Source organism: Macaca fascicularis, chromosome 17 (assembly GCF_037993035.2).
Source record: "Macaca fascicularis isolate 582-1 chromosome 17, T2T-MFA8v1.1".
In the NCBI taxonomy this organism is placed as follows: domain Eukaryota; kingdom Metazoa; phylum Chordata; class Mammalia; order Primates; family Cercopithecidae; genus Macaca; species Macaca fascicularis.
Window position 1 is genome coordinate 20,634,189 of NC_088391.1, and position 24,170 is coordinate 20,658,358.

The 24,170-nt window shown below is 42.2% G+C and overlaps 1 long non-coding RNA gene and 1 pseudogene across 4 annotated transcripts in view; one reads left to right on the forward strand and one right to left on the reverse strand.

The window, feature by feature from the left end:
- The window catches only part of LOC141408971 (uncharacterized), a 177,162-nt gene extending 153,211 nt beyond the window's left edge, over positions 1-23,951 (forward strand). The window contains exons 3-7 of one of the 4 annotated variants that reach the window (XR_012426870.1): positions 6,306-6,640; positions 13,097-13,188; positions 15,183-15,327; positions 20,165-20,347; positions 22,584-23,951. This is a non-coding gene — a long non-coding RNA (uncharacterized lncRNA). Of the gene's footprint in view, positions 1-6,305; positions 6,641-13,096; positions 13,645-15,182; positions 15,328-20,164; positions 20,734-22,583 lie in introns of those variants that run through there. The other 3 variants (XR_012426868.1, XR_012426871.1, XR_012426866.1) reach the window with 3 other exon arrangements.
- LOC123569771 (ras-related C3 botulinum toxin substrate 1 pseudogene) lies at positions 5,178-5,997 on the reverse strand (annotated as a pseudogene).
- Positions 23,952-24,170: the final 219 nt, after the last annotated feature.

The window sequence follows — 24,170 nt, forward strand, 5'->3', positions numbered from 1 at the left end:
AGCTGGGACTACAGGCACCCGCCACCATACCCAGCTAATTTTTTGTATTTTTAGTAGAGACGGGGTTTCACCGTGTTAGCCAGGATGGTCTTGACCTCCTGACCTCATGATCCACCCACCTCGGCCTCCCAGAGTGCTGGGATTACAGGCATGAGCCACAGCACCCAGTTTTTTTTTTTTTTTTTTTTTTTTTTCAGACGGAGTTTTTGCTCTGTTGCCCAGGCTGGAGTGCAACGGCATGATCTTGGTTCTCCACAACCTCTGTTACCCAGGTTCAAACAATTCTCTGTCCTCAGCCTCTGGAGTAGCTGGGATTACAGGTATGTGTCACCATGCCTAGCTAATTTTTGTACTTTTAGTAGAGACAGGGTTTCACCATGTTGGCCAGGCTGGTCTCAAACTCCTGACCTCAGGTGATCTGCTAACCTCAGCCTCCCAAAGTGCTGGAATTACAGGCGTGAACCACTGCACCCAGCCTAAGAACAGTTTTTATGTTTTATTTTCACATTGAAAATCAGTCAGATTTTCTCCAGGCTCAAAGAGCATATTTATGTCAAATTAAATGAGCGTTAGCTGCACTTTTTATTTTTCCTCAATGGGAAAAGGGTTAAATAATGAACAACTGCAAAGCCATAATCACTTGCCCCTCCATTGTACACAATTTGCATTTCTTTTTTTTTTTTTTTTTTTTGAGACAGAGTTTCGCTCTGTCACCCAGGCTCGAGTGCAGTGGACCACAAGTTTCGCCTTCCAGGTTCACGCCATTCTCCTGCCTCAGCCTCCCAAGTAGCTGGGACTACAGGCACCCACCACCACGCCCGGCTAATTTTTTGTATTTTTAGTAGAGATGGGGTTTCACAGTGTTTGCCAGGATGGTCTCGATCTCCTGACCTCATGATCCGCCTGCCTTGGCCTCCCAAAGTGCTGGGATTATAGGTGTGAGCCACTGTGCCCGGCCAATCTTTCACCCATTTCAAAGTCTTTAACAATTTTTCTTGACATTACTAATTCCTCTGCCTAGATTGTAAGTCACTAAAATTATCTTCATCAAATCAGTTCCTTTTTTTTTTTTAGATGGTGTTTCACTCTGTCACCCATGTTAGGCAGGAATCTAGACCCAACATGGTGGTATCACCCGGCATGGCAGGCCCTTTGTTAGGACTTCCCGCCCTTCACTTCCTGCTAAGACTCTCAGGGCATGAAAAAAGCTCACGCCTGATAAAAAACCCCCGCTCTGCGCAAGCTCCTGGACACATCATTCCTCAGAAATCGAAACCTAACTCAGGAAAACTGAAACCTATAAACCCCGCCTACCTTGCCCTATAAAAGCCCCCCGATACCCACCCCGAGCGTGACTTCCTTGGTCCTCCTCCTAGGGGACTGGTGAACCTCGCCCGTGAGCCCAATAAAGACTACCTCTGTTCTCATCTGCCTCGTAAGACTTTGCTTGTCTCCCTATTACATTACATTAGTGCGGAAACCCGGGAGGAGACCCCCCCCGGACCCCTGCCGGTTCGGGCAGGCTCTCCTCTCCCCGAGCCAGGACCTCCTCTCCCAGCCGGGAGCCCTTTCACCAAATCCAAGACTCAATTCGATCACTGCTGGGTTAGTTTTCCCCCGTCCTGCAGGCTCCAGGAGTCCCTGCCCGAAAACACAGCCACGTCAGGGCTTCCCCCGTCCGTCACTTGTGACCTCGGCACTGGGGACTAGGAGTCGTCCAACCTCCCCAGAAGCCACCATACCCCGCACTCCACGTGGCACTGGGAGGATGCTCTCGTTGCCTCTGGACTGCCCGCCTCAGGATCATGGGGGCCGCCCAGTCCGAACCAGACCGAAAATCCCCTCTGGGGTGCCTCTTGGCTAATTTTCAGACTTTAGGTCTCAGCCAAGACCTAAAACGAAAGCGGCTTATTTTCTTCTGCAGTGGCATGGCCACAGTATAAATTAGATAATCAGTCTCAGTGGCCTGCAGAGGGCACTCTAGACTTTAACATCCTCACAGACCTGACCAATTTCTGCAAGAGACTAGGCAAATGGTCTGAGGTAGCCTACGTTCAGGCCTTTTGGGACTTGCGCTCCCGCCCAGACCTCTGTGCCCAACGTTTGTTGGCCCAGGTCTTGCTCGCGAAATCCACTCCCTCAAGCAAGGAGAAGGATGATTCTTCCTCTTTGTCTGAGCCCCTTATACTCTTTCCCTGCCCCCCCTTCGGTCCCGTGCTCAACCTCCCCCTTACCCTGACCCGTCGTCGTCTCCGTCCTCGTTGGCGCCACCCCTTCCCTCCACTCCTCCTGTGTCCCCACTAAACCTGACGGGCCCTGTCTCTCCTATCTCCACCTCCTCCTCGCCTGTCTCAGCCCATACCCGGTCCAGGACTGACCTCCTGTGCCCCTTGCGGGAAGTGGCAGGCGCCAAAGGAATAGTCCGGGTCCATGTGCCATTTTCGCTGGCAGACCTGTCTAAGACTGAAGAGGGTGCAGGCTCTTTCTCGGCCAACCCCACTCTGTATATCAAAGAGTTCAGATACCTATGCCAGGCATATGACTTCACCTGGCATGATCTCCATGTCGTTATGACCTCAACCCTGTCCCCTGAGGAATGGCAGTGTATCCTAGCAGCAGCCAGGCAGCATGCTGACCAGGTTCATTTAACTGACCCCGCCATGCCAGTTGGCACCGAGGCGGTGCCCTCGGCCGAGCCCGGCTGGGACTACCAGGTTGGGCAGGCAGGCCACCGCCGCCGAGACATGATGGTCCAGTGCCTTCTTGCCAGCGTGCAAGTAGCCTCCAATAAGTCAGTCAACTTTGATAAATTAAAGGAGGTAGTCCAAGGCTCAGATGAGAATCCGGCCATTTTTCTTAACCGACTGACTGAGGCACTCACTCAGTACACCTGCCTTGACCCTACATCCCCTGCAGGAGGAACTATCTTGGCTATGTACTTTATTTCTCAGTCGGCTCCGGATATCCATAAAAAATTAAAAAAGGTGGAGGACAGCCCTCAAACTTCCATCCAGGATTTAGTCAAACTGGCCTTCAAGGTCTACAACTCCAGGGAGGAAGCAGCTGAGGCCCAGTGACAGGCCAGGCTAAAACAGAAGGCACAACTCCAAACCCAGGCCTTGGTAGCCGCCCTGAGGCCGGCCAGCTCCAGGAGCTCTCAGAGAGGAGGTACTCCCCAAGCGCCACCTGGTGCCTGCTTCAAGTGCGGCAATGATGGCCACTGGGCCAAGCAGTGCCCCAACCCTAAGAAGCCAACTTGCCCCTGTCCAAGCTGTTGGTAGATGGGCCACTGGAAGTCAGACTGCCCCAACCTGAGGACGGTTGCTATGCCTCCACGTGATGACCCTCCTCCAGGTGCTGGAGGCGTCTTCCAGCTCCTCAACACTGATGAAGATTGAAGAGGCCCAGACTTGGGAACCCCTCTTACTCTCGCCGAGCCCAGGGTTATGCTCCAGATAGCGGGTAAGTCCATATCCTTCCTTATGGACACGGGGGCTACCTACTCTGTTTTGCCTTCCTTCAGTGGCCCCAGCCATCCCTCCACTGTCACGGTCATGGGAATTGATAGCACTCCCTCCACCTACCGCCAGACTCCTCCTCCGTCTTGCCGCCTGGATGGCTCCCTTTTCTCGCACTCATTTCTCATCATTCCTTTGTGCCCAGTCCCTTTGTTAGGATGAGACCTCCTCTCCAAGCTAGGGGCCTCAGTTCACTTCCGGCCCAACCCCTCCCTGCACCTCACGCTCCTCTTTCCCCTCCTCTCACCTGATAAACCCCGCCAGGCTGACACCCCACTCCCGTTTCTGGTCCCCATTAACCCTAAGGTGTGGGACACCTCCACCCCGATCATTGCCCAGCACCATACTCCAGTCCGCATCCGGCTGAAGGACCCCTCTAAGTTTCCCCTGGACCCCAGTTCCCCATCTCCCTTGAGCACCAACAAGGACTGAAACCCATCATCACGCACCTGCTCCAGCAGCACATTCTAGTCCCTGCCAACTCACCATGCAATACTCCTATCCTGCCTGTACGGAAAAGCTCCAGGGCCTACCGCCTTGTGCAGGATCTATGCCTCATCAATGAGGCAGTAGTCCCCACTTTTCCAGTTGTTCCTAAACCATATACACTTCTCTCACGCATTCCCCCTGATACCACCCATTTTACTGTCCTTGACCTAAAGGATGCCTTCTTCACCATTCCCCTACATCCCGACTGTCACTTTCTGTTTGCCTTTACATGGGAAGATCCAGACACTCATATTTCTTCCCAGCTGACTTGGACGGTTTTGCCTCAAGCGTTCCAAGATAGCCCCCATTTTTTCAGACAGGCACTGGCACAGGATGTTAGCCTCTGTCCCCTTACCCGCAGCACACTATTGCAATATGTAGATGACTTATTACTATGTAGTCCCTCCTGGGAGAGCTCCCTTGCAGATACTGCTAACACTTTTAAATTTTCTTGGCGACCGAGGTTATCAGGTTACCCCGGCTAAGGCTCAGCTTTGCACCCCTTCTGTCATCTACCTAGGCATACTCCTCACACCCACTACAAAAAGCCTCACGGCAGATAGAATAAGCCTCAGTGAAACTCTCCAGCCTCCTCAGGATGCGGAAGAGATCTTGTCCTTCCTAGTACTGGTAGGGTATTTCAGGCATTGGATTCCCAACTTCAGGGTCCTAGCCAAGCCCCTCTACCAGGCTGCCAAGGAAGCACCCATCGGACCGCTGTCCGACCCCTCATTGTTTGCCAACTCTTTCAAGAAGCTTCAGGACTGTCTCCTTTCTGCCCCTGCTCTCTCTCTCCCCAACCCCCTTCGGCCTTTTCATCTACTCACCGAGGAGCGTCAAAAGGTAGCTACTGGCCTCCTGGCCCAGCCGGTTGGATCCACATACCAGGCTGTGGCCTATCTCTCCAAGCAGTTAGACCCCACGGTCCAGGGCTGGCAACCTTGTCTGCGAGCTCTGGTGGCTGCCACAGAACTTACCAAGGAGGCCCTCAAGCTCACCCTAGGACATTCAGTATAAAATAAAAAAGACTGATCCAAAGAGCTGAGTTTGTTGTACTCATTTCATTATGATAGACAGTACGATATTATGGAATGAACACGGGTTAATAAGTTATTGGTGCATTAAATGGCAGTGTTTCATTAAGAAGGCTGTTCTGCTTTACATATCTGAAAATTACTTAGAAAATGTCTGCATTTCGCCGGGCACGGTGGCTCACACCTGTAATCCCAGCACTTTGGGAGGCCGAGGCGGGCGGATCACGAGGTCAGGAGATCAGACATTTACAACGGCAGGCATTTTCTCTTCCTCTTCTTCACAGGAAGTGGGCAGAGAACTGCTCAGATAGCTTCATCAAACACTGTTTTGAACCCTCGCTATGTGAGAGCCAAGCACTTCACGTATTTTAAAGCACCAATCCCCTTATTCCTGGCTAAAAAGTGCAGATAGGTGATGGGAGTCAGTTTCTTCTCCTTCAGTTTCTCAAATGTGTCTTTAACAACACTAAGATCAAGTTTACTTCCCACAATAATGATGGGAGTGTTGGGAAAATGGTGCTGCATTTCAGAATGCCACTCTGCACAGACATCATTTTCAAATGATGCAGGACTCATGAGGGAGAAGCATATTAAAAATATGTCTGTTTACCGACAGAATGGGGGCATGATCTGTCATAATCTTCTTGTCCAGATGTATCCCATAAGCCCAGATTCACTGGCTTTCCATCTACCTTAACATTGGCAACGGAATAATTGTCAAAGACAATAGTGATAATGCATTGGGAAATGCATTGGGTGTAACACTGATTAGTAGGCAAGTTTTACTTATAGCTCCATCTCCAACCACCACACACTTGATGGCTTCCACCTGGGTCACTTACTGGGCCCTGGCAGTGGTGGTCAGGCATTAAGGCAAGAAGTGGTGGGATAGAAGCATGGTAGGCAGGTGTATGACTGCAGGTGGCAGGGGATGGGGTGCCAAGGTCGTTGTCCATGCCACCTCACCCTTAGCCCAAAATGGGAATCTTTTGCAAATGCCTAAAATAATTAATTCATGTGCACAATTGGGAAAAGCTGGGTTTAAATAAAATGAGTGGGAGACTTACTGTCACTAGCACTTAGAAGCTTCTATTTAGGTGAGTGCAAAAGTAATTGCAGTTTTTGCATTGTTGGAATTTGCCGTTTGGTATTGGAATACATTCTTAAATAATGTGGTTTTGTTATACATCATTTTAGTGAGCATTTTTCACTTTATTTCTTTTGTTAATGACATTACTTGATGTTTATTTTTTGTTTATTTTAGACTATGGAAATGATGTTAGACAAAAAGCAAATTCAAGCAATTTTGTTATTCGAGTTCAAAATGGGTTGTAAAGCACGGAGACAACTCACAATGTCAATAACGCATTTGGCCCAGGAACTGCTAATGAACATACAGAGCAGTGGTGGTTCAAGAAGTTTTGCAAAGGAGACAAGAGCCTTGAAGATAAGGAGCGTAGTGGCCAGCCATCAGAAGTTGACAATGACCAATTTATAGCAATAATCAAAGCTGACCCTCTTACAATTACACAAGATGTTGCTAAAGAACTCGATGTTGACCATTCTATGGTCATTTGGCATTTGAAGCAAATTGGAAAGGTGAGAAAGCTTGATAAGTGAGTACCTCATGAGCTGAGCAAAAATTTAAAAAAATAATAATTTTTTTGAAGTGCTATCTTATTGTACGCAACAACAACGAACCATTTCTTGATTGGATTTGTGCAATGAAAAGTAGATTTAAATTTTTTTTTTTTTTTTTCTGAGATGGAGTCTTGCTCTGTCACCCCGACTGGAGTGCGGTGGCGGTTCAATCTCAGCTCACTGAACCCTCTGCCTCCCAGGTTCAAGTGATTCTCCTGCCTCAGTCTCCCAGGTAGCTGGGATTATAGGCATGTGCCACCACGCCCAGCTAATTTTTGTATTTTTAGTAGAGATGGGGTTTTGCCATATTGGCCAGGCTGGTCTTGAACTCCTGCTCAGGTGATCCACCCACCTTGGCCTCTCAAAGTGCTAGGATTACAGGCATGAGCCACTGCGCCTGGCCAAAAAGTGGATTTTATATGACAACTGGTGACAGTCAGTTCAGTGGTTGGACTGAGAAGAAGCTCCAAAGCACTTCTCAAAGTCAAACTTGCACCAAAAAAAGGTCATGGTCACTGTTTGATGGTCTGCTGCCAATCTGATCCATGACAGCTTTCTGAATCCCTGTGAAACTATTACATCTGAGAAGTATGCTCAGCAAATCAGTGAGATCCACTGAAAACTGCAAAGCCTGCAGCCGGCATTGGTCAACAAAAAGGGCCCAATTCTTCTCCATGACAACACCCAACCACACGTTGCACAACCAATGCTTCAAAAGTTGAACACATTGGGCTATGAAGTTTTGCCTCATCTGCCATATTCACCTGACCTCCGCCAACTGACTATCTCTTCTTCAAGCATCTCAACAACTTTTTGCAGGGAAAACGCTTCCATAACTAGCAGGATGCAGAAAATGCTTTCCAAGAGTTTGTTGAATCCTGAAGCACAGATTTTTATGCTACAGGAAGAAACAAACTTATTTCTCATTGGCAAAAATGTATTGATTGTAATGGTTCTTTTTTTTTTTGATACGGAGTTTCACTTTGTCACCCAGGCTGGAGTGCAGTGGAGCAATCTCGGCTCACTGCAACCTCAGCCTCCTGGGTTCAAGTGATTCTCCTGCCCCAGCCTCCCGAGTAGCTGGGACTACAGGCGCATACCCCAGTGCCTAGCTAATTTTTGTATTTTTAGTAGAGATGGGTGTTTCACCATGTTGGCCAGGCTGGTCTCGAACTCCTTACCTCATGATCCGCCCGCCTTGGCCTCCCAAAGTGCTGGGATTACAGGTGTGAGCCACTGCACCTGGCCTGTAATGGTTCTTATTTTGATTAATACAGATATATTTGAGCCTAGCTATAATGATTTAAAATTCACTCTCCAAAACCGCAATTACGTTTGCACCAACCTGTAAAAGAAATTTTGAAAAAAAGTTGCGTCTATTCAACAGGTAAATAAAAGGATACCAGAAACTATTTTTCTTTTCTTTCTCTTTGAGATAGGGTCTTGCTCTGTTGTCCAGGCTGGAGTACAGTGTCATGATTACAGCTCACTGTCACCTTGCTCTCCCAGGCCCAAGTGATCTTCCCACCTCGGCCTCCAGAGTAGCTGGAACTATAGGCACGCGCCACCACTCCTGGCTAATTTTTGTATTTTTAGCAGAGATGGGGTTTTGTCATGTTGCCTGGGGAGGTCTTGAACTCCCAGGCTCAAGCGATCTACCCGCCACAGCCTCCCAAAGTGCTGGAATTACAGGTGCGCTGCTGCACCTGGTCAGCCTGAAACTATTTCTAAATTGAAAAAGATGTAGCAACTTTCTCCCTGTCCCCTCCAACTGCTTCTCCCTATCCTTCTGGCTACTTCCCCACCCCCACTCCCTTATTTGAACTCATTCCTTTCTGCTTGTTCCTTTGGTGCTCATATATCTCTTAGGTAGAGACTTTTGGAATTTCACAATGCATACATTTATTTCTCTCAAAAGAGGGAAAGGTATTTAAATGTAGAACAGATATGCAAACAGAACAGCTACAGAACAAGAATAAAACTCCTGAGATTGTTAAAATACAGATCCAACAAATTTTTTCTAAACTTGGACTGATAAATGCCACTTATGATTTCCTGCAACCTTTCCTGAACCTTTTGTGATCTTAGTCTTTCACTGACAATGGTAAAATATATTCAGCCGCCCCCATTAAAATGGAACACTTAATTGAAAAATTAGAAATCTAAAAGAGAAGGAACTATATAAGTGTTTATAAAAGTTAGGCTTTTAGATCAAAGAGATCAAAATCTTGAGCTTGGAGCAATAATATAAGGAATCTCTGTTCAATACAAAAGTTATTCTTTTTCTGCTATGCAGAGACCAACAACAACAACAAAAAAACAAAAAAAACAAAAAACAACCACCAAAAAAAGCTGAAAGGGGAGAGGGAGAGAGAGAGAGAGCGAGAGCGAGAGAGAGAGAGAGAGAGAGAGAGAAAGAAACTGCTCTAATCTTTCCCATCCACATTTGTTAATCAAGCAAACCAGACTGGTAAACGAAAGATAGATGTGTTACTAATTCAAGGATAATTGGGGATTTTATTTTTCTTATTCAATTCAGCCAGTCCTAGCCAAAATGTAAATATTAAAAATGTAACCTTGGCTGGGCGCAGTGGCTCACTTCTGTAATCCCAGCACTTTGGGAGGCCAAGGTGGGAGGATCATGAAGTCAGGAGATCAAGACCATCCTGGCTAACACGCTGAAACCCCATCTCTACTAAAAATACAAAAAATTAGCTGGGCATGGTGGCAGGCACCTGTAGTCCCAGCTACTCGGGAGGCTGAGGCAGGAGAATGGTGTGAACCCAGGAGGCGGAGCTTGCAGTGAGCCAAGATCACGCCACTGCACTCCAGCCTGGGCGACAGAGTGAGACTCTGCCTCAAAAAAAAAAAAAAAAAAAAAAGGACAAAAAAATTAAACTTAAACTCATTTGAAACTGAAAAAAAGGGTAAAATTGATTTTACAAAAATCAAACTTCCGGCCAGGCGTAGTGGCTTATGCCTTTCTAGCACTTTGCGAAGCAAAGACATGAGGATCATTTGAGGCAGGGAGTTCAAGACAAGTCAGGGTAACATAGTGAGACCCTCATCTCAATGAAAATAAAAACAAAAATAAATTAGCCAGGTGTGGTGGCATGCGCCTGTAGCACTAGGTACTTGGGAGGAGGCTGAGGTGGGAGAATTGGTTGAGCCCAGTAGTTCAGGGCTGCAGTGAGCTATGATGATGCCACAGCACTCCAGCCTGGGTGCCAGAGAGAGAGACACTATCACCAAAAAACTAAAATCAAACTGCCACAAAAACTTACTTGCCTGAAATTTTGGTCCACAGTCTTCATTAGATTATCTGTAAGGGCAATCAGATTCCAATTTTGTCAGAAATATAATTTAGATCCAATTGTCTTTTATGAGCCAATGAGTTTTTATTACTATCTCATGACTAAAATTCTAAAATGAAAGTTGTGAAATCTTTGTGTGTGTGTGTGTGTTTAGATGTATTTATACATATATACATGTATTATATATTGTGTCTACATGGTAAAATCTGGCATAGTTGACCAGAAATCTCTTCAGGAGAAATGAATGCTCATATAAAATATATAGTAATTAACCCTCATGGCTTTTAGTTTATGTGAAATGAGTAAAGCATTAATAAATAAGATGATTTTAAAATTATTGGTAAAATAAAACTAGAAATGTCTTCAGAATTGTCAGCATACACTTTGCCTGGGTTTACTGGTCAGTTTTATATCTTTCTCTGTTAGATATCTGAAGCTGTCATGGTTTAACACAAAGGTTATAAAAGTATAAACAGCCTAAAACAGAATGATCTTTGTGTAATTTTGTGATAAGACTAATTTAATGTTGTTGATTTAATGAAAACAGCCATATCTTCTGGCTTATCAGCAAAATACCGATATACTTAACTTTAAGGTTCATATTTAAGTGAACACCTGATAGTCACAGGCTATAAAAATGGATAACAAGGAAATAATTTGATACCATAACTAACTTTGTCTAATATTTCAGTTTTCAGAAATCATCTAGGTTATCTGCTAAAATAAATGAATTAGGTAAATGAAATAAATTTCCATAAATGAACTTTTAATGTAATTTGATATCTTAAAGTTGTATTGAATTAATATATACTAATTAAATCTGGGTCATTATCAAATAAGATTTTAAAATTATGTTATAGGGAAACATGTTTCTAAAAATTACAAAATGATTCTCATGATAAGTATTGATATATTGAAAATGAACCAGGTAGGTAAAAAAAGAAAAGAAATTAAAAGTAAAATACTGATATGTGACAGACAATTCAAGATCTTGCTTCCTAGGTTTCACTAAATTTAAGAGTTAAAAAATTGTAATCAATATATAGAATTCTGTATACAAAGAGTGCATATATATTCAAAATGTATTTTTGATAGAAACAAATTATAAGAAAGTCACAAAGTGGCTGGGCAAGGTGGCTTGTAATCCCAGCACTTTGGGAGGCCGAGGCAGGTGGATCACGAGGTCAAGAGATTGAGACCATCCTGGCCAACATGGTGAAACCCCATCTCTATTAAAAATACAAAAATTAGCTGGGCATGGTGGTGCGTGCCTGTAATCCCAGCTACTGGGGAGGCTGAGGCATGAGAATTGCTTGAACCTGGGAGGTAGAGATTGCAGTGAGCTGAGATTGTACCACTGCACTCCAGCCTGGCAACAGAGTGAGACTCCATCTCACAAAAAAAAAAAAAAAAAAAAAAAAAAAGGAAAGGAAAAAGAAAGAAAGGGATAAAGTTGTGTTCTTTATTGAGAAAAAAATAATTTTGTCTAATTTGTAGGTTAAACATTGTTTCAAAATATAGAAGAGACAGGAAAGAACCAGTTAAGTAGGAGAGTGATATGTGAAGAAAGTATAGATATGAAGATGTGTTTTTGGTAAGAAAGGTTAAAAAGAAAAGATAATAATTTTACATGAGAAAAAACTTTATATGATAAATTTGTGTCATAAAGTAAAATTTAAGAGAGCAAAAGTAAAGGACAAAGCAGAAATTCCAAGCATATTGTCAATGGTACATATTGTCAGAGTACTTTGTGATAAGGTTTGTGAAAAGAAAATTTATGAAAGAAAATTTGCATTTGATCAAGTTGGCTATAATTAAAAGGAAATTACTTATAAGTCTTTCTAAAGATTGAGCTTTGATATTAAATTATACTAATACAAAACTAAAATTTTGGTTCCCTGTGTTAGAATAACAAGTTTTTCATCAAGTATCGATTTGCTTTCAGTAAAATTCAGAGGTTCTGAATTTTTAATTCTGAAATCTGTATCTTTTTAAAACTTTTCAGACTTGTATCTCAGAAGTTCAACTTTTACTGTACCTTGCTGCATGTGACTTGCAGGTCACATGTCATTGCCTTCTGTTTTTTTATCCCTGGGAAAGGTACATCTTTTTGCTTGGCTGGGGTGGTAACTTTCTCCTTCAGTGTTTTTATCAATTCCTGTAACCTTTGTTCTGGTTCTAACACTGATGTTATGGCCTAACACTGAAATGTTTTATCTTGAAGATGTAGAAAAGCAATGTTTTCCTTCAGTATACCTTGATTCTGTACTCTTGGGTTTTCTTTATAACCAGGAAACATTCATGTTGTTACTAAGAGTCCCTACTTTGTGTCCCTACTCAAGGTACTAGTTTTCTTGTTTACATTTCTCCATAATAAATTGTACATCATAATCTTGGACAAACTCTTCCTCTGTCTGCTTAAATTCAAGTACCTTTTTCATCAGGTTTGACTTCCAGGTTATCTAACTGGGCTTCTCATGAGAAAAAGCAATTACACAACAGAAGATTTTTCTTTTCCTTTTTGGTAACAGATCTGAAAAAAAAGAAAGATTTTACATTTTATCAAGATAATCCTTGTGTTGTCTTTATTAGGATTTTGGTTACTTAGGAAAACTGAGCTTTAAATGGGCTAAGGTTTTCAAAATCATGTAACTTCTATATAGCTTTTGAAGTTTTATGATTATCACTCTGGTTAAATGAATAACTATTATTTAACAGTGACCTGTGATTCTGTTTTGTTTTTCAGATTTTTGTTTTTGTTTTTGTTTTGAGACAGGATCTTGCTCTGTTGCCTAGGCTGGAGTGCAGTTGTGTGATCGTAGTTCACTGTAAACTAGGCTCAAGTGATCCTCCCATCTCAGCCTCCCGAATAGCTGGGACTACTGATGCATGCCAGAACATCCAGCTAATTAAATTTTTTTTTTCATTTTTTGTTTTAGAGATAAGGTCTTTCTCTGTTGCCCAAACTGGAATGAAGTGGTGCAATCACAACTTGTTGCAATTTTGAACTCTGGGGCTCAAGCAATCCTTGGTCTCCTGAGTAGCTGGGACTACAGGTGTATGTCACCATAACCAGTTCATTTTTCATTTTTATTTGTAGATACCAAGTCTTCATATGTTGCCCAGGCTGGTCTTGAACTTATGGCCTCAAGCAATCATCTGCCTTGACCTCTCAACGCACTGGGACTACAGGTTTGAGCTACCATGCTGTAAAACTTTTCATGGAGATGAGATTTTGCTAATGTAGCCCAGGCTGGTCTTAAACACCCGGCCTCAAGCAATCCTCCCACCTCAGCCTCCCAAAGCACTGGGATTACTGGCCTGAGCCACTGTACCCAGCCCGTGATTCTCTTTTGATCAAATGTTTCAAATCTTTTGATGTCTTTGGCAGATTTCACCAGGATTGAAATTCTAAAGTATGTTTTTTTGGCTTAAAATTAACTTTGGGATATTCTAGTTGGGCCTCTGGAAACATCAAAGAATGTATCTCTCATTTTGTAGAGATATTAAATTATTTGGTAAATTGTATGGTAGGCATTGTCAAATAATAGTATTAGATCTTCTCTCAGTTACATTTATGGGTATGTTATTGATATAAGTGTTTCCAAAATCATACAAATTAATAAAAATATAATATTTTATCAGTCATAATGTTGTTATGATTTTTGATTGCTATGTTAAAGTTACATTTGTATGAATGTTATTAATTTAAATATTCTAAAAAGTATATAAAAGTTATAAAATTCTGATGATCTGATGTAACATTATCAGTCATAATTCTGGTTGCATCTACTAGATATCTTAAATGCTACATGTAATAGCAATAACTAAATTTCCTGGTCAATTGGAACTTTCATCAGATTTTAATCATGCCTATTCTAAATTTTTATCATCCACAGCTGTTGTTTTGAATTCTTCTCTAAAAGCATTTGCAATCAGCTGTATTCCAAAATTGCTTTTCATGGAAAAGACTAACAAGTACTCTTGAACACTGATTTCTGATAACTTTAGGATAAATGGGCTAAATAAAAACTCCCAGAATTCTAATAAAAGACGGACTCATTCATGAGGATTGCTATGTCAATATCAAGCAGAACAAGAAATACAAGGGACTGAACTGATGGGAGCACTAAAATGATTACATAAATTTTTGTTTGAAATATTGCTGATGGTTTTTGTATCTTGTTTTCCAAAGTCAACACTTCCACAGTACATCTCACTACAAAGATATTCCCCAAGGTTAGTGGGTGACCCAAAGCCAATCAGCCCACTCTGTGATTAGCCCACTGTAGTCCTATCTTTTGGTGTTGAGTGTTCCCACAACCTCCAAGGTTTCAAACCTTCCTTTTTCTCTAAGTCCCCTGCAGTAACAACCACTCACTGCAACCACTGGCTGCCACTTCCAAAACTGCAGCTTTTGCCAATAACTTGTCACCCATTACACATACAAAAGTCAGGTTTTCTCTCACAATACGAAGTAATCCCTGGTACCCCAAAAGCCAAAGAGATCAGGTACTACTTTTAATTGCTCCTTTTTTTTTTTTTTTTTTTGAGACTGGGTCGCGCTTTTTTACCCAGGCTGGAGTGCAGTGGCATTATCTTGGCTCACCGCAACCTCCGCCTTCCGGGTTCAAGTGGTTCTCCTGCCTCAGCCTCCTGAGTAGCTGGGATTACAGGTGTATGCCACTACGTCTGGCTAATTTTTTGTATTTTTAGTAGAGAGAGGTTTTCACCATGTTGGCCAGGCTGGTCTTTAACCCCTGACCTCAGGTGATCTGCCTGCCTTGGCTTCCCAAAGTGCCGGGATTACAGGTGTGAGCCACCGTGCCCAGCCTTTAATTCCTCTTATAACTCTTCATTATTTAACAATTTGGTTTCCTCTATGACAATATAAACTGCAATTTATAAATTAATAGGATCAGATTTCAAAAAAATTCTTGAACCTAATAATTCAATCTTATCTTTTAATTCTAAATACATTTTCCCTTTTTTTCCTTTGAGAGAAGGAGCTGTGAATATTATATAATCTACAATCCTTTTTGTAATGTCCAGGATTTTTGCAGAAATTGCAAAGCAGAGGATTAGATTGGTTTTGGAACTTACTAGGTTAGACAATTGTTTTAGTTGCAAACTCATGATCTTTTTAGCTTTTCCTCTTTGTTTAACTTTTTCTTTTTCTTCCTTAGGTAGAGTATGGAATATTTGATCAGCAAAATTAACTGGCTCATGAGTTTGAGAGGCAGTCCAACTGGGGCATTATCTCTTTGTTACAAATGCCAGTTCTTTATCTGATCCATTTACTAAGTTTTAGTTAAGGAGAACATCATTTTGGTAAGTTAGCATACGTTTATTCTGATAGGTCTGAATATTGTTTAAATGTTTTTTTTTTTTTTCATACTCTCATAGTATAACATTACAGGCTCATCAAGATTTTGTTGGTATTGTTATATTTTGTTCCAATTAATAACTTTTGGAAAACAAAGGGGATAGGATTTAGCAAAGCTTTGGCAGTATTGCAGGCCCATTCATGATCTGCTTCAGAAAATTTATGTAAGTCCTTTAAACAATTTCTCCAATTTGCCTTTGCTATCTAATCTTTGGCTTTACTTTCTGACACTAATATGCGAATCACTTGGTATAAACCAGAGAATCTGGGATTATAAGCTCAAACATTTAAATCACATTTTCTAGCAAATTCAGTGGGGTCCTGAAGAGGATCTGGGAATTTTTAAATTATGCCTTTAAGTTCTACTTTTGACCATGGTTGATATATCAAGTCAGGTTCTCCTCTAATGGACACAAGGTATTTCCAAAATGGAGCCAGAACAGCAGAATGAGGAAGAAGAGGAAGAGGAGGTAAATCTGGACAAGGAATTTCTGTCAAAAGAGAAGGAGGAGGCCAGCTCACACCTGTAATCCCAGCACTTTGGGAGGCCAAGGCAGGCAGTTCACTTGAGGCCAGGAGTTTGAGACCAGCCTGGCCAACATGGTGAAACCCTGTCTCTACTAAAAAGTACAAAAATTAGTCAAGCATGATGCATGCCTGTAATCCCAGCTACTCAGGAGGCTGAGGCAGGAGATGTGATTCAACCTGAGGGTGGGAGTGTGTGTGTGGAGGTTGTAGTGAGCCGAGATCACACCACTGCACTCCAGGCTGGGCGACAGAATGAGACTCCATCTCAAAAAAAAAAAAAAAAAAAAAAAAAAAAAAAAAAGTAGAAACAGGAGCTGAAGGAGGGGGAAAAATTTTAGCAGTATTTTTAAATTCAGAAATTGTTTTGTACTTTTGTCTTACTCTTGCAGAGAATCGGCTTTATCACAACCTCTTTTAGAGGTTTCTAAGTACTGTTGAAAATAGCTCCCAGTTATTTTCTTTTCTTTTAGAGCCGACTTTTACTAATGGATCATGCAGATAGACTAGTTTAGGTGTTTCAAAGGTACCCCATTTTGGTCATTGTAACTTGGGGTCATCTTGAGTAATATGAGATCCATTTTCCTAGATATTTGCATGAGGAGGTGCTGTGAGTATTAAACATGAATCCAGCTGGTGTTTCTAGTGGTGGATCTCTACTTCAGGAGGAAGACTCAGTTATAGAAGTAAGGTTGCCCAAAACTAAGACTTTCCTTTTGAATGGCCAAAAAGATCTAGCAGGAGGAATTTTGATCACTCAAGAAGAAAAGTTTAAATTTGTCAATTGAACTGAGCTTCACAATCTGGCCAGTTTTAAAGACTTTCTTTTTTCAGTGATAAACTGGTATCTTCCTGACCAAAATTCTGAATGAGAGAAAAGTTTGAAAAGCTCTAAGGTATAATTCAAATAAGACCTTAATATCAGAGAAAAAGTGAAACTTACAAATCTGTGATCACCAAAATCACTAAAGAACAACAAATGAAACTCTTACCGAACAGTAGAGTTTCAATTTCAGCCCTATCAATTTAGGAATGTGTATAGGCTTAAATAATGTCTCAATCCTCAAGCAAGTCAGGAAGATTCAAACTTGAGAGGGGCCTTTCCAGGGATCATGGTTGACTCCAGAAGGTTGGATAAACTACTGGCACCAGGTCTCCAGTTGTCAGTGAAGTGACAGTGATCACTGGAGGTCTGCTTCAGGTCCCGTTTGGGTCACCAAAATGTCAACCTTAAGTAATGAGATACAGAAAATATGATTAAGCATAGAATTTATTTGAGCTCAAAGTTTGAAGATGGCCACCCAAAAGCATAGATTCAAGTTTCCCTGAATACACACTTCTATTTGCTGTAATTACAAGTAGTTTAAACATTTTTAAAAAATAATTAGAGACAGGGTCTTGCTGGGCCTGAACTCCTGGCCTCAAGCAATCCTCCTGACTCGGCTTCCCAAAGTGTTGGGATTTTAAGCATGAGCCACTGCACCCAGCCTTACCAGTGGGTTTTAAAGGAAAAAAATAAAAAAGAGGCAATTCCTAAATTGTTTACCAAGATTTTACATTAAAATGACATAAGTTATTGATTGGCTACACATTGTTCTTTGTATCACAAATTTCAGTAACATGAAGGTAATGGGCGAGGCAGCTAGTCAAGAACAAAATGCCTTTAAACAATTGACTGGGTGCAGGGGGCCATGACTGAAGCTCCATACTCATGTCTCTCTGGGCCTGATACATTTTGCACACCTCACATAGATCGGATCGCTCTGAGCTATTTCTCTTTTTCTCAGGGATAATAGTATTTTTCTCATAGGGGTTTCATAAAGATTAAATAAGAAATAGCAAATTGCATATAGTGTCTAGTACAGAGTAAGTGTTCAATAACAGTTATGATGAAATGATTGCAGTAATTGAGAAGAGAAAGGAGAAATAGGAGAGAGGAGTAAAATTCCTTAAGAAGGTCAAGATGTATGCCCTCCTAAGCACAGGTAGTGGAATTAACTCAGCATTCACCAGGGAATAGGAAACTTTTCCCTTCACCCTTTAGGGTTCACTGAAAACTGACAAAAGGCAGATTAATAGGAGAAAAGGCATACACAATTTTATTTTCATGTAAATAGCATGGGGGAATCACAGAATGGTGACCCAACAATGCACTATTATACAGAAGCTTATGTACCTGTTTTCGGAGGGGAGAGATGTACTGACTTGGGAGGTAGGAGGCAGATGATATAGAAAGGCGAAGGACAGGTCAGGCACGGTGGCTCACGCCTGTAATCGCAGTACTTTGGGAGGCCGAGGTGGGCAGATCACCTGAAGTCAGGAGTTTGAGACCAGTCTGGCCAACAGGGTGAAACCCTGACTCTACTCAAAATACAAAAATTAGCTGGGTATGGTGGTGGGCGTCTGTAATCCCACCTACTCAGGAGGCCGAGGCAAGAGAATCGCTTGAACCCAGGAGGTGGAGGTTGCAATGAGCCGAGATCACACCACTGCACTCCAGCCTGGGCAACAGAGCGAGGTTCCATCTCAAAAAAAGAACCAGAGCTGCACAGAAACAAAGTCTGTCTTATTATGTAGATAAAGTCCCTGGGAAATCTCTTGGTGCTGCTCTCAGAAGAACAGATGAAAAGTCTGTCTGGGGGTGGGGATGACCCCCAGTCTCTTCTCTTCTCTGGTGGTTGATCTTTCCTGGTTATTTGATGAGATTCCTAGAGAGAGAGTCTTAAGACAATTGTATTCAAACTTTCTTCTTCAGATAAGAAATTCCAGAAAAAGTCTTTCTTATTTATTTTTTTATTTTTATTTTTTTGAGACGGAGTCTCCCTCCGTTGCCCAGGCTGGAGTGCAGTAGCAGGATCTTGGCTCATTGCAACCTCCCTCTCCTGGGTTCAAGTGATTCTCCTGCCTCAGCCTCCCGAGTAGCTGGGATTACAGGCACCCACCACCACCATGTCTGGCTAATTTTGGTATTTTTAGTAGAGACAGGGTTTCACCATATTGGCCAGGCTGGTCTCGAACTCCTGACCTGAGGTGAGCCGCCCACCTAGGCCTCCCAAAGTGTTGGGATGACAGGTGCGAGCCCCCATGCCTGGCCAAGAGTCTGTCTTAGGGTGCTTCTGGAAACAGGATCAGAGAGACAGGAAGGTGGGAGAAGGGGCATAGAGAAAGACCTTTCTTCTCAGGCTTATTTTTGAGGATTTTCAAAAGCACTCAGCATGGCTATATTTGGGGAATCATTTCTGTGCCCCAACACAGGGAAGAAAAGGGAGAAACACACTAGATATGGATTTTTTTTTAAATTTTTATTTTTTGAGATGGGGTCTTACTCTATCACCCAGGCTGGAGTGCAGTGACACAATCATGGCTCACTGCAGCCTTGACCTCCTCGGCTCAAGTGATCCTCCCACCTCAGCCTCCCAAGTAGCTGAGACCACAGGTGTGCACCACCACGTCTGGCTAAATTATTTTTATTTTTTTTGTAGAGATGGGGCCTCCTTATATTGCCCATGCTGGTCTCAAACTCCTGGGTTCAAGTGTTCCTCCTGCTTTGGCCTCCAAAGTGTTGGGATTACAGGCGTGAGCCACTGCACCTGGCCTAGATCTAGAATCTAAAGCACTTGGCAACTTGAGAATAAGAAAGAGCAGTCAAAGTTGATTATAAAATTTTGAGGCAAGCTGGGTGTGGTTGCACCTGAGTAGTTGGAACTTGTAATTCCAGCTATTCAAGAGAGCACCTTGAGTAGGTGGAACCTGTAGTAATTCCAGCTACTCAAGAAGCTAGAATATCTATATTCCAGACAAGAAATTCCAGAAAGAGCCTTTCTTATTTATTTATATTTTTTGATTTATTTATTTTTATTTTATATGTATATATATTTGATGCTAACTACAAGAGTGGTGTCAATAACAAAAACAGAGAAGTAGTTTTCTCTATTTTTTTGGACTACTTTGATGGGAAGATAATAAATTTTATTTCAACTGTTAAAGTAGGAAATGCTTATAAGACATCCAGATGGAGATATTAAACAATGAGAATGAAGGCCAGAAGAGATCAAAAAAGGACTTGAAACTGGAGACAGATTTGAAGTCATCTACTTGGTGTTAATAATGACACTGTGGGAGCAAGAGAATTTATTAATTTTGTATTGCTAGTGTATTCTGTACATGCCGGTCTTGCACATAGTAGGTGTTCAATGAACATGTTTTACTGTTGTCGTTGAAAAAGAAAACAGAATTATCTAGATAATCTACATTTAGGAGAAGAACGAGGACTTGATTGAGGACCCAAAGGATGACCAAGAAGAGGTGCAGGAGAAAACCCAGAATTCTGCAGTGTCTTGGCGATGCAAGTGTCAGAGGCATTTGAACCAGAGCTACTCGATCTTGAGTGAGGGCTAAGAAAAGTGAGGCTGGGACTTACTGGGCTGCATTCCCAGGATGGTAGGTATTCCTAGCCGCTACATTAACGGAACAGGTTAATAACGTTTACTAAACAGACCCAGACTCAGGAATGTCCTGATATCTTGAAAACAAAAGCACTCCTAATTTTGCTTTAAAGATAAATAATATCGATTCTTGTAAAATACAGTAATTAAGAAAATTAATTTTTAAATCACAAACCCTTGTAGCAGAGCAAATCTCCCCATGTTTTTTGTTGTTGTTGTTGTTGTTGTTGTTGTTGTTGTTGTTATCCTATATATAAATAAGCATTGTACCTAGGGGCGGGTGCGTTCCTCCTCTTACTTTCAGAAATGCTCTACTCTGTCTATAGAGTAGCTATGCTTTCCCCACTTTACTTCCTTAATAAACTTGCTTTTGCTTTGCACTGTGGACTGGCCCCAAATTCTTTCTTCAGTGAGATCCAAGAACCCTCTTCTGGGGTCTGGATCAGGAGCCCTTTCTGGTAACATAAGGAAGAGAAATTCATGAAGGAGAGGGTGGTCTACAGTGTGAAATGCCAATGAGAGATTAAGGACCCTGCGGACTGAGAAACTTTTTGGAATTGGCCAATTCTTAAAAATATAAGCTCCATGAGGGCAGATGTTTGTTTAGAGGCAGGATCTTACTTATTGCCCAGATTGGAGGGCAGTGGCTATTCACAGGCACAATCACAGTGCACTGCAGCCTCAAATCCCTATGCTCAAGTGATGCTCTTGTCTCAGCCTCACAAGTAGCTGGAACTACAGACATGTGCCTGGGCTTCCGCTGAGAGCAGATATTTTTGACTGTTAGCAGACTGCCTGTAACATTGTAGGTGCTCAACAATAAATACTGTGAACAAAAATTATCTGAAAAGGAATTTAGAAGAAAGAGAATATTCCAATGAACAGTTTGCAAATTGGGGAGACACAGCCTTTGGCACAAAAGGAAGGTACATTCCAGAGAACAAAGGGAGGGATTGTTTTTATACAGAAAGTACCTACCCAGGTTCCCATGCTCCTCCATTTATGCAAATGAAGGATGCAAACTTGCTTAGTTCTGATTGGTTGATTTTGCTGAGTTTTGGTTGCTTGACACAGGTTACAGCTTATTGGTTGGTTCTGGAGTATAAACAGGAACTGGCAGCTATGAAAGCTGAAAAGTTAAGCAAAAGCCTGTAAGGAACTCAGAGTACATGTGTGATCTCTAATCAGCAAATGGCCAATTGGCTCTATTTTCAATTCAGGCCCAGTTAGACACTAAGGATTTATCTTGAAGGATTGGCTTTTTCAGGTTTCACAACGCAGAACAAATGAACTGATGATATTTCAGAAAACACTTTCAGAAAACTGTTGGGCACAGAAGCCAAATCTTAAGGGATAAATAGAGTTGCCACTTTCCTAAAAAATACCCTACTATTTCTCATCTGTTTTCCCCATGTAGTCAGAGTGATTTAATGCAGTTGTGTAATAATGGCTCACTGCAGCCTTGACCTCCCAGGCTCAAACTATTATCCCACCTCAGCCTCTTAAGTAGCTGGGACTACAGGCATATACCACTATGTCTGGCTAATTTTTAAATTTTTTTGTAGAGACGGGGTCTCACTATGTTGCCCAGGTTGTTTTTGAACTCCTGCGCTCAAGTGATCCTCCTGCCTTGGTTTCCCAAAGAGTTGGGATTATGGGTGTGAGCCACTGTGCTTGGCCAGAATGACTTTTAAAAAATTAAATCATCAGATCATGTAACTTGCCTTCTGAAAATGTTTCAGTAGATTCCCATTGAACTTAAGATTTAAAAAACAAAACAAATCCACATTGCCTGAGACCACGAACTCTGCACAACCTGGCCTATATTTTCAACTGTACTGCATACCACTTTACTTCTCCTGCACTACACTCCAGCCACGACCTTTAACCAGAGAAGAGAGACAAGTTCTCACCTTTCCCTTCTATTCCTTCATCATACCAATCTTCTTCCTGTATTAGGATATTTGCATATGGTTCCCTTTGTTTAGAATATGCCATCCCATCCTTCTCATCCTCAGGTTTCTGTTCAATTGTCGTTATCACCTCCCCAAAGGGTTCTCATTCCTGTGTACTTGGTTTAAAGTTGTCCTTCCCTCAGCCCCCATTGCTCTCAAATGATCTTGCTTTGTTTCCCTCATAGGACTTGCTTTATGTCCCTCATAGGACTTCATACAGTTTGGAATTACCTTGTCTATTTGTTTACGCGTTTATAATCTGTCTCCTCCCACTAGGATATAAACTATCTAAAGAGAGAGAACATGCAAACTGGGAGGAGAGTAACTGATGAATAAAATTTGAGGAAAAGAAAAAAGGGATGAGATGAAGAACTCAAAGGGAGGAATGAGAGTACCTTTCTTTCTCAGAAAGAAGCGCCAAGAACATGGAAGAGAGCAGAAACATCGGGGAGTCTGAGGTGGAACACGCTGTGTAACCTGACAAGTTATTTTCCCATCAGCCTTTAATTACATAGTTAAATTGGCTGTGGGAATAGCAGCAAACTATTTGATTTTAGGTTGCCAGCTGGCTCTGGAAGACATGCATGTGTATGGGGTGGAGAAAATCCTTTTCCAGATTCTTTTTTCCTTGTCTTTACTAGGCTGAATAAGAAGAATCAGTGGCCATACTATATATGTAAAATGGGCTTTGGGAACTGCAAAGGCCTTTACAGATGTGGTTACTGTTATTTTACTTTGTGCATGATTCTAAAGGAGGTATGCACCGTCTGAAGCGCCAGGAAGGAGCATCTGGGTGGATGTCCATGATGGCTCCAAAGGGACTTCGGCATTTTTCCTCAGAGACAGTGAGTTCAGATTTACACAGTATTTGTTTTTTATCACAGGCTTTGAAATGACTAAGCATTAAATTCACATAACCCTGCTGTGAAACACATTATAATAATGTTATTATAACCCCATTTTCTGTTGAAAGATAGAAATAAGATTTGTTCCAGACTAAACAGGAAGTCAGTAATAAGATTAAAGTTACTGGTTAATCTAGGCTTTCTGATTGTGCATACATTACATCTTTTAAACACATAAGGTTCAGGATGACAACTACCAGCAGCATGATTGGTGTTCTTTTCTATTCCCTCCCTCTCCCCTTACCCCCACAGTAGTGTAGACAACCAAGGTGATATAGTTTGGATTCATGCCCCCCCACCCCAATCTCATGTTGAATTGTAACCCCCAGTGTTGGAGGAGGGGCCTGGTAGGAGGTGACTGGATCATGGGGACAGATTTTCCCCTTGCTGTTCTCATGATAATGAGTTCTTACGATCTGATTGTTTAAAAGTGTGTAGCACTGCTGGGCATGGTGACTCATGCCTGTAATCCCAGCACTTTGGGAGGCTGAGGCAGGTGGATCACGAGGTCAGGAGTTCAAGACCAGCCTGGCCAACATGGTGAAACCCCGTCTCTACTAAAAATACAAAAATTAGCTGGGCATGGTGGTGCATGCCTGTAGTCTCAGCTGTTCAGGAGGCTGAGGCAGGAGGATTGCTTGAACCCAGGAGGTGGAGGTTGCAGTGACTGAGATCATGCCACTGCACTACAGCCTGGGTGACAGAGTGAGGTTCCATCTCAAAAAAAAAAAAAAAAAAAGTGTGTAGCACCTCCTCCTTTACTCTCTTCCTTCTGCTCCAGCCATGTAGAACGTGCCTGCTTCCCGTTTGCATTCCACCATGATTGTAAGTTTTCTGAGGCCTCCTCAGTCATGCTTCCTGTATAGCCTGTAGAACTGTGAGTCAATTAAAGTTATTTTCTTTATAAATTACTCAGTCTCAGGTAATTTTTTTATAGCAATGTGAGAACAGACTAATA